Source organism: Helianthus annuus, chromosome 17, assembly GCF_002127325.2.
Source record: "Helianthus annuus cultivar XRQ/B chromosome 17, HanXRQr2.0-SUNRISE, whole genome shotgun sequence".
Lineage (NCBI taxonomy): Eukaryota > Viridiplantae > Streptophyta > Magnoliopsida > Asterales > Asteraceae > Helianthus > Helianthus annuus.
Window position 1 is genome coordinate 138534938 of NC_035449.2, and position 17874 is coordinate 138552811.

The window sequence follows — 17874 nt, forward strand, 5'->3', positions numbered from 1 at the left end:
ATGTCATAAAACGCATGAAAGTAACAATAGGCACAAGTGTTTCACCCCAAAATATTTGAAAGCATTAAAAGAGGGGACTATGTACTCACTTAGGATTGCAAAGTATCCTTGAATCAAGTGAAATAACAAAGCTTCAAACGTGTCCTAATGTGTCCTAACATCGGGTAACTATGTTAAAGTAACGGAATCGGAGGAATCAGATAGAATGAGGTCTTGTAAACCAAATGAGTATTGGAACTCATATGAAATGGTGTAACAAAGTCTACATTCCGATTTGGAATGAATACTAAGTGCTTTTGACCCGTTATGACCCGTTAAGGTAGTTTACGCTATTTTAACATGTCATTTGCGTAACTACGCGTTTGGATGGTTAAAAAGGTCCTATGATAAGTCTTAAATGTCCAAACATGTTTGAAAATATTATAATATCAGTTTAGGTGTCAAAAGTTTGGTCACATATGCTTAAATCGGATTTATGCATGAAAAGGGCATTTTGGTCATTTTCTAAGGGCATAATAACGACTTATCATATAACTAACCAAACGAAGTGACCATAAGGTATAACCTCGGAGGTTATTCCCTATACAACTATGGTTACAAATATGTGTTTGGTCGGATCATATTGATCGACCAAACGGGTCGGATTCGAAAGTCAAAGCTGTGGTCAAACCACTCGACTTACGACTCTAAATAAGCACTAAACTAGAAGTGACGAGTTAAACATGTCAAAAAATGTTTAACTAAGTTGAAAAACTGATTTGGTATCAAAACAAAGTGTTTTGATACCCGAAAATAGTTTCGTCGTAAAATGTCCATAAACATGCATTTTGACCGAAACTTTGACTCGTCACTTCGACTAGTAAACGTGGTAATCAGTAGGTATAATCGCTAGGGATTATAACCACCGTGATTACGATCACGTTGCAAAGTTCAATTGAACTTTGTCTTGACCAATTCATGGTGAAAGTCAAACACTGTTTGACTTTTAGCTTAAAATAGCTAAAAATAAATAAACAAGACTAGTTAGAACACTCACTTGTGTTTTAAGATGAAGAAACCTCAGTTAGGAAGCCTCCAACAATGTGGTAGCCTCCAATTAGAGCAGATGTGTGAAGAAAGAAAGGAATGAGCAAGTTGTGGGGTGGAACAAGCTTGCTATTTATAGGAATTGAGAGTGCATAGGATTATGCCAAGTGTCTTGTGTGTTCTCCAAGGATTTATAGGATCATTACAAGTGTTCTGATCAGATTATATGCTTGGGAAACACTTAAACTTGGCTAACACACATTAAAACAAAGGGCTGTTAATTAAAATTGGTGTTGGGAACCATTTACGGACCGCAAAGGTCTCCTGCATACGGTCTGTAAGCAGCCAGCAGGGGCAAAAGTTTGAAAAAGTGACAACTTTGGTCCCTGAACTTGATTTGTCATGTTTTGGCACTTCTAACACCCGTTAAGCCCATTTTTAAGCTCCATAATGAAGTGAAAGTATTTTTAACTTGAATTATGCTAAAAAAAGTCATGGATGTCTGTTCGTTCGGCTGTACGGTTGCGTTTTTCGGTTAATTACGATGAAAGGTGTAACGAACGCGAAAACGATCCAAATTGCAAAACGAAAGGTATTTTTTCATTCCCATCACTAAAAATACAATATTTTAATGATTACAAAAATTTATGGATGTATGAATATGGTCTGAAAACAGAATATACGCGAATTGGCATACTTTCGCAGTTTTGACGCTTTTAGTCCCTGTGATCAAATAAGCATATTTTCACATACCGAACCCCTCAAAACTTATTTCTAAGTTATGTAAAGGGTATTTAGGGTATTCTTAGCTTATTTCATTGTTCCGGAGTGTATGTCATGTTAAACTGGTTACGTTTACGTAAAACTTCCAGAAAAGCTTCTCGAGAGTTCGAAATCGTACAAGGATCGAAATGTGTAATTGTCACATATAATCGTACAATCTCGGATATGAAATACCAGATTTCATTAGATTTGAAAATGCTCGGAATTGTACAATGGTCGTAAAGGTACAAATGTTACACAAATTAACAAAAATCAAGCCGTTCGAAGCATCGTTTGAAGTAAGTTTTTCTACCATTGTTTTGGAGTTGATCCTTGGTTATGCCTTGATGTATGTTTTGAGACTGCTGATTTTCTTTTCTATTTAAGACAATTTTGATTTTAACTTTTAAAGGTTTTTCAAAACCGTTGTTCAACATATAAGATCTTGTTCCTAAGGTTTTTGTTCACCTCTATTATGTTAGCAAAAGCACAAGTGCATTTATCTGAACATAAGTCTTAAATGACATGAGGTGAAACCTTAGCAGCAGTCAATCATGGAACCATCACAATTTCCATCATAAACACTGGAATCCCATAAAATAGTGAATGAATATACAAAATCCGATGTTGCCAGATATTTTTCTCAGATCTAACAACCATCAGTGGTTTATATAAGCTACCAGTGTTAAGAGGATCTTGTGTGTTTTATAACATCTTGGTTGTTTTACAGAAGTTTTTGAATAATCAACTTTGAACGTGATTACACTTTACTTTGTTTTTCAACAAATACGAACAACTTTAGTATCAATGAAATTGAGCTGAACTTTTATGTCAAATTGATTGTTAGATCGAATTTGACTGTCCTATGCTCTGATACCAATTGTTAGGATCTGAGTTTGACTTGATTGTGTTGTTTTAAATAAGATGGTAATGAAGGAAGATAAAACAGAGAATAATTGCAGCGGAATAACACAATCAAGGAAAGATTAGCTTTGATCATAGTCAAAAGATTTAAAGATTACAATATTCAGACTTATGCATGCATGAATACTAACTCCCCCTCAGCCTGAGCTCACTATGGTTGTTCGTACAAGATGAGTGTGTGTACAAAAGAGCTAAATAGAACATTACATGCACTGTCTATTTATAGTACAAATCCTAACCACTGAGCATCTTTGCTGACGTCACCTATACAATGACAGCTAACAATTATAACAACCTCTAAACACTAATCACTGATGAGTCTGAGCAGTGCTTTCTTCTTTGGTTGATCAGGCCTTTGATTCCAACAGTACTTTGTCTTCAACAGTACTTTGACAATCAGCAGTTGATAGGCCTTAACAGTCTTTGTAATCAACAGGGGTTTGATAGAATAGTTTTTGTGCATAGCAGTCTATAGGATCATCAGTTTTTAGAAGCCACTGCCATTAGAGGGAATTAAGTTCAAACACTTCTTATTGTGGATCAACTGTTGAGAACCAGTTTTGGCTTTTATATCATCTGTTCTTCAAGGAAGGATTACATGGGCCAACATGCCCTGACTGTCACACCCCAACCGATGGCGGAAACATCGGGATGAGACGAACAAATTGCTCAAAACAACATAACACTAAATGTGACAATATGAATTAAATCATTTTATTATAACTAAGGAATAATACATTGTTTCAAATAGTAAACATAGATTCAAACATTGTTTAATTGCTAAAATGGGTATCTAAAGCCATCCTAGCTTGTTTCTTGAGTCTTGTACTAATCAACCTGCAACATGTATTAAAATAACATCAACAAAAAGTTGGCGAGTATACAGGTTTGATACATAGCATAAAGTAGAATAAAAAGTTTAAATACTCATATCCAACATGAACAACATAATACAAGTTACTAATATGCTGAAACAGTGTCACTATATGTCAAACCCAAGTTTCCAACGCACACGCCCCAAGACTCACTCAAGGGCGGTGCGTACTCCTACAACATAGGAGATTTAATAAGTCTCAGAAGTTTAATATGTCTCAGAAGTTTCCAACGCAAACACCCCAAGACTCACTCAAGGGCGGTGCGTACTCCTATAGCATAGGAGATTTAATAAGTCTCGGAAGTTTAATAAGTCTCAGAAGTTTAATAAGTCTCAGAAGTTTCCAACGCAAACACCCCAAGACTAACTCAAGGGCGGTGCGTACTCCTATAGCATAGGAGATTTAATAAGTCTCAGAAGTTTAATAAGTCTCAGCCAGGTTAATGAGCATATAGACACGAAAGCTTACATAACATACGAGATTAACAAGCATCAAATTGTCCATGTTTAAAAATGGATAGAGTGTGCATATAACAAGTTTCAAACGTTGCGTGTTTTTGTATAGAATACATGTTGCACCCAAAACTGATAAAATAAAAATGGGATCAAGTATACTCACATTGGTTGGGGTTGCGTTTTCTTGTAAATGACGCACGAGTAAAATTGAGAAATTCCAAAAGAACGTACGAGAGCATTTATCCTAGATAGAGAATAACAAAATAACGCTCTAATTAATATTTAAATATTAATATTTATTGCTTATAATCAATTATTTAGATGTTATAATTTATCTCATAATTAACATTTATAACTACATTATTAAGTATTTTTGTTTAAAAGGGAAAATGAATCAAAAATGACAAAAAAAAATAATAAAAGAAAGGAAACTGTCAATTATAAATTAAGGGTTTTCAAAGGAAGGAAAAATGGATTTTAAATAAAAGAATAAAAAGGAAACTTTTTGAATTAATAAATAAAAAAAACTTAAAGATATACTCAAAAACTTTGCTAGTACGAGTCAACATGTACTGGCTCTTGATCCTCAGGTCCATATCCTAACCACTGGACCATGTTACAAGATGTGTTTTACTTTGATTTTCGTTTCATTTAGGTACTAACAGTATGTCATCTTCTACATGATAAAACATATATGTAAATGTGATATCTTGATTCATACATTTAATTGATAAAACTTTCAAAAAAAAATACATTTAATTGATAAAGATTTTGATATAGCCATTAACATAAATTGAGGGTAATAATTAATAGTAATAATAACAATATTAACAGTAGTAATAATCTTAGTAAAAATAATACTGAATATCATTTTGTTTATTTTATTTGGTTACAAAGCATCATCATCCTTCTTCAAAAGCAAGTACGAACAGTTCTTTCTTTTACGATATAAGTATAGTAACTTGTGTTATGGTTTAAAGAGATTAATCTTGTGTGTATGCAAAACGAATTGAACAGAGATGAAAAGGGTACCGAAACGGGTCAGGTCGAGTCCCCGTTGTGATCTCCGTTCGGCTTCGATACTCCGGCGTGGATACTTCGACTCCGGTGCAGACGGCTATGACTTGTTATTCGTTGATGGTGAGTGCAGTTTACTTCATAGATCTCCGGTGACGTCCAGATTGTTCCGGCGAGCTCGGGTTACTCCGGCGGCGTCCATTTTCTCCGGCGAAGCTTCAAGTCGTATAATAAAGATTCCGGCAATGCGCGGTGTCCGATATAAACCAGACAAGGAACAGAAAGGAGGAAGATGAGTGTGAGGAATGAGGGTGTCGAGACGGTTATGAGGGTCTCGGTTTTATAGTGTTTGTGAGAGCGTATCGAGTCGAAATCGCGACCATGTTCTTGATTGCTAATCAAAATGGAAACATGGAATGATTGAGCTAAACTTTGGAAACGCGGTTTCGATCATAATCCCGTAAAATCAGCGATCATTTAGAAAAAGGAAACAATGATTGTCAACTTACTGTTTTGGCGGCAAAAAAAATGGAGAAGAAAGGAAACTCGAATGTAACAAACTAATATATAACTGACGTCAAGTCTGTGGTGGAAAGGTTAAGTTGTTGATTGTTGATACGCGAGACCCGAGTTTGATTCTAGCTGTGGCCTGTTTTTGTTTCCATTTTTAATTTGAGGTTTTAATAAAGTTACAATCTACACCCTTAACTATTAAAGGCTTGGTTAACTTAGAAATGTTAACTTGGTTAGTTATATAATCTTAGAAACTAATTTCAGCCTAACTTGGTTATATATAAATCTTTAAATTAATTAAATTAATTAGTTAATTAAAGAAATAACTTATTTAACTAGTTTAAATAGAAAAAAAAATTAAACTTCGTAATTGTAAATTTAATTAATGAAAAAAAAAATCTTTCAACGATTAAGACTTCGAGTTTCATGGTTAGGATTCAAAAATTCAAAACGGGTCGGATTTTTTTTTTTTTTTTGGGAATCCATTTTGACGGATGTTACACTGACATAATTTGGAAAGTAGCAAGTTAACATCCACGGATTCAATGAATATGTCAAAAAGCTACTTTGTGCAGAGCAAGTGCATGAATAAACAAATGTTTATTCATCATCCAGACACCTTCAAACAGAATTCTTTAAGCATTCTTTTGTAACAGTCAATAACTTTGTTTTCCAAAGTGATCAATATACTTGAAAATTCTGTAAGTTGTTGTTTCTTGAAAGTCTGATTTCTAGTTCCGCACAATGTTTTCCTACTTGTTAAAATCTATTTGCCATACTTAGTCTTTGAGCATCTTATCTGGGATCAACATAATGAATTATGGTTAAAGCATTATATACTTATAATTGATTTGATAGAAAGATTGATATTCTGGTCTAAAACAAACCCGTGAAATACACGGGTCATAAGCTAGTAAGTAAAATAGATTTGGAATAATTAGGCATAAAGATTTGGAACAATTAAGGGTAAACGACTAAACTGGGCGGGATACTTTTTGGGATTGGTATTTGGGAACTTTATACTAAGAATATATAATAAGCATATAACAAATTTATATAAGATTACAGTAAGCATATAAGAAACAAATTTATATCGGGTAAACGAGCAAATTTAATCGGTTAAACAGGACAGGTAAATGGGTATATATAATCGGGGTGGGTAATCAGGTATAACATCAAATCCCATACACGTTCCATATGGTCAAAATCAATCCCATACCCGACCCCATACCGTGCCATATGTTTCGGGTATCGAGTTTTCCCATCAAGTTCGAGTTTTGTATCCATCCTTATGCGCGAGGTAACAAGATTAAAGGATGATTTATTTTGGTAACTTAATTAATTTGTAAGTCATTCGCCTCGGTAATTATAAGATCCTAACCGGAATCATGAGTTTAATCTTGAAAGAACACAAACAAATAAAGTTACAAAAAGATAATAGAACCAAGATGGCCTAAAACCAATCTTTTCGTAACATATTGCTTACTAGTCGAATGGTTAGGGATGGTAGAGTGAAGAGTCTATAATCCCAATAGCTTCAAACCTATCAATCATTATGTTGTGATAAAATTGAGGGAAACACACTAACCTAACACCTAACAGGAGACTTTTTCCATTTTCATTAAAAAATTAATATGAAGAATTAAGCCATTTCATAAGTTAAAGGACACCACCTTCAATTTGACTCAAACTTAAAAAACGTAAAATGCAACTTAGTTTATATTAAATAAGCAAGACTTATTCAAAACAGTCAATTCATAACTATCTAGTCTACTAATCTATCTTTATAAATTGGTCAAAATAAGAATTTGAGTAGGAGAAGCGTATCATTCGACAATATTTGTTCTTATCTAAACTATACTACACTCAATAGGTTTACTGTTTGTTGTGCGTATTTAATTGAGTAAAAAATTAAAACTTAATAAACATGTCGACTAAAAATCATTATCTAAAATGACACGTGAGGAAAAATTAAATCTACTAAAAGTTTATCTCAAAACAGTTGCAAGAAATAAACAGATTTTATTAAAACTATATTTTGAAATCTCGTGGTCACAAAATGCTAAACAAATCTATATCTATATCTATATCTATACTATATAATAAAAGAAACCACTTTGGAGACACTTGTCATCATATTAGACCATCTCTTATAGATAAGTATTATTTTAGTTTAATATTTTTTAAATTAGTTATAGATAATCCTCCTACTAAATATTATTTGGTTTAATTGCTTATGAATAATTCTTATTTATAATATTATTTATTTAACTAATAGATTAAATTACGATTTTAGCCCCTGTGGTTATATCACTTTTACTCTTTTAGCCCAAAAAGAAATTTTTAACATCTGAGCCCACAACGTCTTTTTTTCTAATCTTTTTGGCCCCTAACGTCTTTTTTTAACCCTTTTGGCCTATAACATTTAATGAATGGGGTTAGTGTTATGGGTCAAAAGGGCTAGAAAAAAAGACGTTAGAGGTTCAGATGTTAAAAATTTCTTTTTTAGCTAAAAGGGTAAAAGTGATATAACCATAGGTACCAAAATCGTAATTTACTCTAACTAATATTATTATCATTTATACATTTACGGAGTTTTAAATAATGGGTTAAATTTATTGAGACTTCGTTAACAAATTTTGCTACAACAAAATAATCTATTTATATCAATCAAATTTTTTATCTATACTATACTATATAATAAAACATTAATGTGTGACATATGTCCTAATTGTAGGTATTTATTTTATGATTTTCTCGGCTCACTTCCAAACTTATCTTATATTAATTAAATAAATAAATGTATAATGAGCTAATATTAAATTTTATCCTACTTTAAATTTCGAATACTATTCTTCTATTTTTCTAATAAAATATTATCCGAAATTGTAAATTGTTAATTTAAAACATTTTAAATAAAACAAATTATTTATCACGAAAACCAAACTTTTATTAATATATTAAATATTTTTATTTTCACTATACAAAATTACATTTACTAATTTTTTTTATTATTTGGTATATAAAATTACATTTATTAACTCGTGTAATAAATGATTTTTTTAAAGATGTATTATTTTATTATTTGCTAAACAATATTATATTTATTCAACCCGTGTAATATATATAACTTTTTATTATTTAATATATAAAATTATATTTATTCAACCCGTGCAATAAAGGAAGTTTTTAAAGATATAATATTTCATTATTTAGTATATAAATTTATTTACTCAACCCGTGTAATACACGGGGTTATAACCTAGTATAATAATAAATTAAACTTTGAAATGTAGGTTTCACAAAATTAAATAATAAGTATATTTAAAGGTTAAATTGCCCTTGTTGTAAATTTGTGAAAAAAAAGTTATATTAAATAAATGAATTGGAAATTAAGAAATTGAAATTTTGTGAAAAAAAAAATTTATATTAAATAAATGAATTGGAAATTAAGAAATTAAAATATCGGTAGTAAAATAGTTGAAAAATTGTGAAAAAGTATATTTGAATTGAAAATTAAAACGTACACAAAACATCAATATTAATATGGGAAAATAGCGAAATTGGCCAAGTTTCAGTCAAAGTTTCCGAATTAGCCAAGTCAAACGTCCCTCGTGGAGACGTTTGAAACATGTTGAAACGTCTTGGCGGCTGACCAACGAAAACCTGCCACGTGTCCGACAGAAAAGTGAGACGTCTGGACGTCTTGGCTGAGACGTTTCAGACGGCTTGAGACGTTTTAAAAGATTAGCCGATAAGCTGCTACTTTTGCATGGCTTGAGACGTTTGAAGCCGGCTTTGAGACGTCTCAACACGGCTTGAGACGTTTCACGGTCTCCAAAGTTCAATAAAGTTCCATAACCTTATATAAATAAAATATAAGATCAAGTTATAGCAGCTACGAGACGGAGGATAAACTGGTTAAGACGTTTGAGTTATACACGGGTGGCTTGGGTTTGAATCTCACTAAGGGCCGTTTCTAACAAGAAGATCCCCTTTTTGATATTTTTAAGTTTACAATATTTTAGACGTTTGTTTTAAATATATAATGAGTATATAAATATATTACAACTTGCAGTTCTAACAGCTCCGGACGGAGGATAAACTGGTTAAGACGTTTGGGATATACATGTGTTGCGCGCGTTCGAATCTGACTAAGGGCCGGTTCTAACAAGAAGACCCCCTTTTTGATATTTTATAAACTTATATTAACTATAAACACTAACCGGGTTAGTGTTTATATAAGAATTTCTTTTTAAACACTAACCCGGTTAGTGTCTATAGTTAATATAAGTTTATAATTTATATAAAAAATAGATGTTTGTTATTATATTTTCTTTTTTTTTTAATTTATTGTTTAGTAGGTATTTTTTTTATTTCTTAATTTTATTTATGTTTTATTACATTTTTTAAAAAGTTTTAAGACGTTTAAATAAAAGGTTAAGACGTTTGAAACGTTTCTCGTTTTCCAATGTTTGAGACGTTTCCCGGTTTTTAAAGTTATTTTCAAGACGTTTAAACTTGTTTTTAAGTCGTTCACAATTTTCCACCCTGTTATACACAACGTTTTCTTGTTCACCATATTTTCTACCCACATTGGTGTTCACAGCTTCAAAAAATGGGCAGACCCCCGGATTCAACAAATGATTCTAAGAAGTCATCTACAACGGGTCTAAGAAGTCATCTACAATGGACACAGATCTTCTCCATTTTAATGGGATCAGATCTGATATCCCCTTCTACGTGCTCTGCGGGGTTGATCGGGTTCAAGAACTCATCTACAACGGACACGTGAAGGGTTAAACGGGTTGTTCAGGTAATGACAATTCTACCCGTTTCGGGTGGTTGATGAGACATTGGCTAACACAATGGGCTCTCACCAATGTGTTCGCCAGGTCTTGTAACATCACCCAGCCGGGAAACGGCAGAACCAAATGTGAACAACCCGTTACATATCACCTAGGCCAAAATAAATGTGGGTTGATGGAACTTACCATTTCACAACCCATATTATTTATTCCTAGGTGTTTTGATGCGAATTTCGGAATCAAATTCCGGATCTCCTACCCCATTTTAAATTTTGGAAGTTGCGGTTTAGTGTATTCTAGTTCAAATGAAGTAGCGGTTTAGTGTATTCTAGTTCAAATGATTATATTTGTAACAGTGTTATGTTTTTTATGTACTTTGTATTCAATGATAATAAAGTTATAAATTTTACTGGTTTACGTTTTAATTCTTGCTCAATCAAGTATAATTCAATGTTTTAAAGACCTTATAACAGCCTACTAAATGTTAAGACGTTTCAACGTGTTAAGACGTTTCAACCTGTTAAGACGTTTCAACCTAAAACGTTTCAACCTGTTAAGGTGTTTCAACTGGCAATTTACCAACTATATATACCCCTAATACTAAACACACACGCGCCGTTCTTGTTATTCGACTTTCTTTGTTCATCTTTCTTCTACACCCAGAAACACACAACCACACATGGTTGCTAACTCGTGGACGGAAGTTGAGGACATAGCATTGGTGGAGGCTTGGGAGGAGGTGTATATCAATCCTCCTCGTCGAGGGCAGGGGGGTCTATGGGTCCGGGTGCAACAATATTTTGCACAACTCCGTGGTCCGAACCACGGCCGTACCGTTGATGCCTTATCTTCAAGGTTTCGGGTTATACGGTTGGAATGTAAGAAGTTCGAGAGTTACTACAAGTCTGTGGAAAATTCATCCGAGGGCCTTAGCGAGGACGACATCAAGGCGGTTGCCCTTATCAACTTCCGCCACGATGAAGGACATGATTTCGAACATGTCTCGCAGTGGGAAACGATTAGGGTTTGGATTTAGATGTTTTTTTTTTTTTTTTGGAATGTAATGTTTTTTTTCTTTTGTAAATATTTGTTTTTTAAATTTAATGTTTAGTATGTATTTCCTTTTTTTAATATAATGTTTTAAAAGTTGAACCTTAACTAATAAAATAATAAATTACCTTATATATAAAGTTTTAGAAACACAGGGACTTAAGTGTAAACTCTAAAACATTAAAACAAAAAAAATAGCAAAAAACCGGTCACATGGGGGGGATCGAACTCGGGACGTTTCATTCAACAAACGACGTGGTGACCGGTCGGGCTAAGCCCTCATCCGGTAATATCTTAGACATATATTAAATATATACACACTTTAATATTAGACATATATACACAGTTTAATTCCACTATTCTGTGTCGATTTCTGGTCGATTTCGTATGCTATTAGAAGTCCCTGAACTCCCACGAACACCACACACTCCAAAATTTCCACTAACACTTCGTAAATTGCCGGAAAACGAGACCTGCAACTTTCGCCGGAATACCAGTCGCCGAAGTTAGCCGATACGTCAATCCCATCATAACCGGCTCGTTCTTATTCAGTCAATTGGTTTGTTAATGCTTGTACAATGTTTCTATAGATGTTAGGGAATCTCATGCTTGGACCTTGGGCAGTGAAATCCACTTATCACGTGGTTGGGTCGAATTCCGGTAACACGGACGCGGGTTTGCAGGTTTTGAATTAATAATATTTAATATTAAAGTGTGTATATATATAATTGTAACACCTCGAAATTTTGTGTCCAATAATGTGTTAACACGTGTCATGAGTTTACACGTGGCATTAAATATTAAATAAAGGACTAAAGTTGACAAACCTTGAAAGTATGTAAATTCGAGGGTTATAAATGTCAACAAAGGGTAAATATACTGTATAGTAACCCTAAACGATGCTCGTACCTTCAAACGAATAAATCATGGATCGTACGGAGCAAAACGCGGAAGAAAGTGAGAGATTACAAGCTACAGGAGTTAACTGTGTCAACATGTTTAATTATACCTCTGAGTGACCCTTTGACGAACCCGAGGCTTTGTAACAGTAAAACACGCTCACTAGAATATACGAGATAAATTTCGCGAAGTTCCGTTTTAAAACGAGAAAGTTATGATCAAATTCGTATAAGAGGGGTTAAAAGCGTCAACAATAAAAGTTAAGGCTTTTCGGATAGTAATTAAAACTAACCAGGGACTTAACAATGCGGGTAAAAGTCACGAGGCCCTTAATTGTAAATAATCGAGGGCCAAATCGCAAAGTTACCCCTTCGAAACCGAAAGGTCAGGTTAATCATTACAAAAGATTTGAAAATCCTGAAAATCAGGCCTCAGGCGGCCCGCCTGAGTGAAACAAGCAAGTTGAAGCGGGCCGCAAGCCACCTGTTGATACGTTTCCTGACATGAAGATTCAGGCGGCCCGCGTGCATGTAGCCTGAATCTAATGCGGGCCGCGTACGAGTCCCAGATGCAGAATTCTTGGACAGACTTGCTGTTTGAGGTTGTGAACGATCATTTGAGCAATTAATGAAGCATGGGCGCCCTCTACATGACCCCTAGCACCCAGGGCCACCTGCTGAACATCCATGATCCCTTGTAGGTTGATGTGTAATGATCTTAAGCCTAATTTTTCACTATAAAAGGCACCACATTGCACATAAGTGAATCACACCTCAAACCTGCATTCTAAGTCATCTCTGGAGCTCTCAAGCACTCTTCTAACATCCTAAGTCGTGCACCAAGCTTCTGTAATTGTGTCCACCCTTTTATGGCTTAGTTTTTGCTTAGTTTAGCCTAAAAGTCAATCCGTCGTAATTAACGATTGACTTTGCGATAAATCACAAATGGTCCAGTGGTTTGTCGAATCAAAGATGGTTATATGTTGGTAATCATGTGGGCTTTAAACTCCTAAAAGGGCACCCTCTGATTCCCACTCTAACTAGTCCCAATGTCGAGTCAAACGTGCTTAGAAAAAGTCAACAGAAATGCTATTTTGCGATTTCTAGCATAATCTGTAATGTAGATGATATGTAACCTATTTAAACACTCATAAAACATGATAATAAGTATATTAACTAGTCTAAGCTTGTTTGATCCGACCATTTACTGTTTTGACCCGGTTCGGAGCCGAAAGTCACAAAAGCTTTGACTTTTGCTTTGACTTCAGTTCTGACCCGTTAAAGTTCGATTTAGATATGCCTTAGGACTCTCTTAGGACCAGGTTACATGGTGGTATAACCCTCTGTGACCGGTTCGTTGTTTGTCTGAGTCTTTTACACATTTCCGTTAAATGCTTAAAAGTTGACCGTAACGCCCTTTTTAATTTTAAACGAGAATTTCGGACATGTGAAAGAGCCATAACCGTAGTTATTGATCTCTAAGCATGTCCTTAAAATTTCACGTCAATCCGAGGTCCAGAATAGGAGTTATGCTAAATAGCGCAAATTACGGAAACTTTAGTAATTTAATAGCGCAATTAGCATAACGCCTATCTAAACCCGGATTTCGACACCAAACCTTTTACTCACTGATGTAAAATCATATTTTGGGATTTTTAAAGATTTTTAATTATTTTTAACTTGCTCATAACCTACGGTTATGGCAACGGTTCGGTATATATCGAATATACCCTTTTCGGCCATAACTTGAGTTCTACAAGGTCTTTTGACCAGATTCCAGTTGCTACTGATTTTAAATAATAAATAAAGTATTTTAGACTTTATAAACTGCTCGGGAAACTCAGATTTCCTGTAGAACTCAGAAACCTCTTTTATAATCTTTAAAAAGACCGAAATACCCCTACGGGCATAATATGAACTTAAACTCGTTACGGGCATTATGGAAGGTATCCTACTGATACCACAACCTCTTTAAAGCATATTGACTTAGGAAAACAGTGTAGGACTCCTACGGTTACCCGTTGCGCCTTTAGCGCGCACGGTTCGGCTTATGTAACTAGTTTACATAAATTAGCCGAAACGGGTCAAACCATATTGTTTTGACCCCAAAATCCAGAGTATGATTATTATACCCATATAAAACAAGTCTTCAAACTTTTTGGGTCAAAATCACACTCCATTCACGGTTTTCGCCTTTCACGCGATTAAACCGTAACTATCCTTCGAAACTAACCGGTCTAGGCTACGGCTAAATTAAAGACCCGTTTGGATTCTAATAGGTTAATTTAAACCTTCGTTCCAGATTAGGGGACCGGTAAAAGCTATCTGCAATTTATTTCAATTAAGGAATTATACTTGCAAAGGTAAATACTTTTAACTTATTTTCTGTTATACGAGCTTGGGTCACGGTATTTAAAATACCGCTTTGTCGGGCAATTGACCCCAACTCATTAGTAGTTGGGTATTATCAATGTGACCCGTTTAAAAACTTGTTTTGTTGACTTTACGCCTTTGGAGGCTTAATGACTATGTCCCGGATATCCTTGGCAGCATTTTACGAAATGGCCACGACCTTGACATCCGGGTGTAGGTGTACACCCGGCATTGTGTCCATGACTATAAAAGTGTAGCCGTTGGTTACCCGCCACGGTTTTATGCTATGTGGCGTGTCTATTAAACTTTAACCCGGTACGACCCGGGCAACCGAACGCATAGTAACATGTAATTCTTTACAAGATTTGATTATAAAATTATCCCAAGTTATAAAGAGTTTGTGCCTTGAGCATTTAAACCAATTTTATTAAACATTTTACAAAAGTGTCAGTTGAATGTATTTACCAGTGTAAACTGACGTATTTTTCCCAAAAAGACTAAATGCAGGTACTATGCGTAATTGGCTGGGATTTCTCCATAGCATCATTAGAAGTCTCGCAAGCTTAAGATGCCTGAAGTCTGTTGAACAACACTTTTGTTATTTTTATTGATCCCCTGTGGATTTTATTTCAACAATGGTGATACTTTGATATTACAAATAAAGTTGAAATATATTTACCTTTATGCTTCCGCTGTGCATTCATATATTGTGTGGTTTGACTATATTGTTACCAACTACGTCACGGTAATCCCCCACTGGGCCCACCGGTGAGACACGTGGAAATCGGGGTGTGACAGGTTGGTATCAGAGCTAACACTGAGTGAATTAAACACTAGCCTTTGTGTTTAATCTCAGTTACACAATTGCACATACTTGAGTCTAGACAAGAACATAGGACAAATTCGAATTTGTTATTCCCGTTTGTCTTTTTATTGTTTATTATTATTTAAAGTTTTGAAAGCAGGAAATATGCCACCTGCAATCAGACAAGGAAGAGGAGGAAGAGGCAAAGGAACGATCATTACTCACAATGATCACGAGGCTGGACCTTCGAACATGCGAGCTCCTTCCAGTACAAGGAGTGAAGAACCACAGAGACGAAGAAGAAACCTCTTTGAACCTGCGAGACATTCTACCTCGCATAGCTCAACACCCTCATACCGTCATTCATTTGGACCAGATTCGAAAAATAATCCCAATAACCCTCAACCATCCTTTATACCTGATGTGTGTCGGTGTGTATATAATTTTTGATATATATTTAAGCCCTTTTTACACTTTTAGCCAAGTTTTAAATTTATAAAACACGATATTTACTAACACTAAACACACATATGGGCAAGTGCACCCATCGTGGACGTAGTATAGTGTTGGTAAGATACCGAGGTCGTCCAAGGACACAAGAGCTTTTAATACTGGTTTATCCTCAACGTCTAATCAAATCAAAAAGTTAGAAAAATGTTTTAAACTAAGAAAAATAAAAACTAACTAAATGCTGAAAAATAAAATAAAATAAAAACAGATAGACAAGATGAATCACTTAGATCCGACAAGTGTATTAGTATAACCTTTGATTATTTTCGCACTTTTGCACTTGTTTAAGAGATTATCTTAGTTATTGTAGTAGGCCCCTTTTTCGGAGGTGACGTTACCCTCAACCCAGTAGTTTGAGTCAGCAAGGATACAATCCTAAAGGGTTGGATTATTGAAAGATAATGAATTAAGTTATTAATGCAAATTATGGTAGGCCCCGCTTTTGGCGGTGACGTTACCCTCGGCTAAGTAGTCTGAGTCAGCAGGGATACAGTCCTAAATAGCCGGGTTATAGTATTAATAGTAGTTAGCTTATGAGGGGGTCAAAGAGTTTGGATCCCCGCCATCCAATACCTATGGGCATTGAAGGAGATCCTACTAAATTTGACCCAGGTCCCAAGCAGGACCTCTAAACGCTGAACAAGGGCAAGACCCTTACCAAACCGTTCCCTTAACCCCCGACCAGGTAGCCAACATACCTCCATATAGACCGTGGAGATATGAATGGTGAAAATCTTTTATTTTATATAGACAGTAAAATAATGCCAAGACACCACGGACAAACGATAAGGAAAGATCACCTTCAACATAAGTAACTAGTTATTAAAGTCATTAATACAAAACCAAATAAAAAGTGCAAAAGATTAAAAATAGAAAGTATTATACTAAACACTTGTCTTCACCAAGTGATGTAAGAGACTTAGGCAAACATGGCCTTGATTGTCAAGAACTCTTACGATCAATCTTGGATCCCGAGACGACTCACACACTCTATGATGGACAATGGATGATGGTGGTGGATGATGGTGTTATGGTGGTGGTGGGTGGTGGATGAAGTGTGAGAGAGGTGGTGTGCCAAGGGATGAGAGAGAATGAAGCCAAGCTCCTCTATTTATAGGCTGAACAGAACGCTGGACACGGCCCCGTGTTCGCTGAACACGGCCCCGTGCCCGTCTGACATTCTCTCTCTTCATTAATTGTAATTGCGAATTACAATTAATGCGCCTGCTGTACTTTCAACACGCCCCCGTGTCCGCTGGGCACGGCCCCGTGGTGAGCAATGGAAGCTTCTACTGGTTTGTCTTTTCTGCTGCTTCCTGGGCACGCCCCCGTGTTCACTGGACACGGGGCGTGTTCAGGCTCTGTTTCTCTTCTCTTTGTCTTGGGAGGTGCCGTTGAGGGTCCGGGCAGTTCACTTTTGTTCCTTTTCTTGTATTTATGGTAGATTTAGTAGTCTTTTTGCTTCTTTTGTGATTTTGAGCTCATTTCATCCTGAAAATACAAAAGGAAGACAAAAACACTCTTTTTCCAACATTAGTACTTAAAAAGGGTTAGTTTTATGCCTTAATTGATGTGTTTTATATGTTGCATTTTACACACATCAAATACCCCCACACTTGAACTTTTGCTTGTCCTCAAGCAAAACTCTTTTAATGTGGCTTACACTCCCAAATGGAATAGGTAGAAGAGAAATTTTTCAACTTGTCCTAGAGTGTCGGGAATCCAAGGTTTGTATAGGTTCTATTTTTATTTTATTTACAATCTTATTCGTCATGGTTTATTTTGAACTTTTCATAAGATAAACTACTTAATTTGGCATAGCATGCCTTATTAAAATTCCATTTATATACAAGTTCA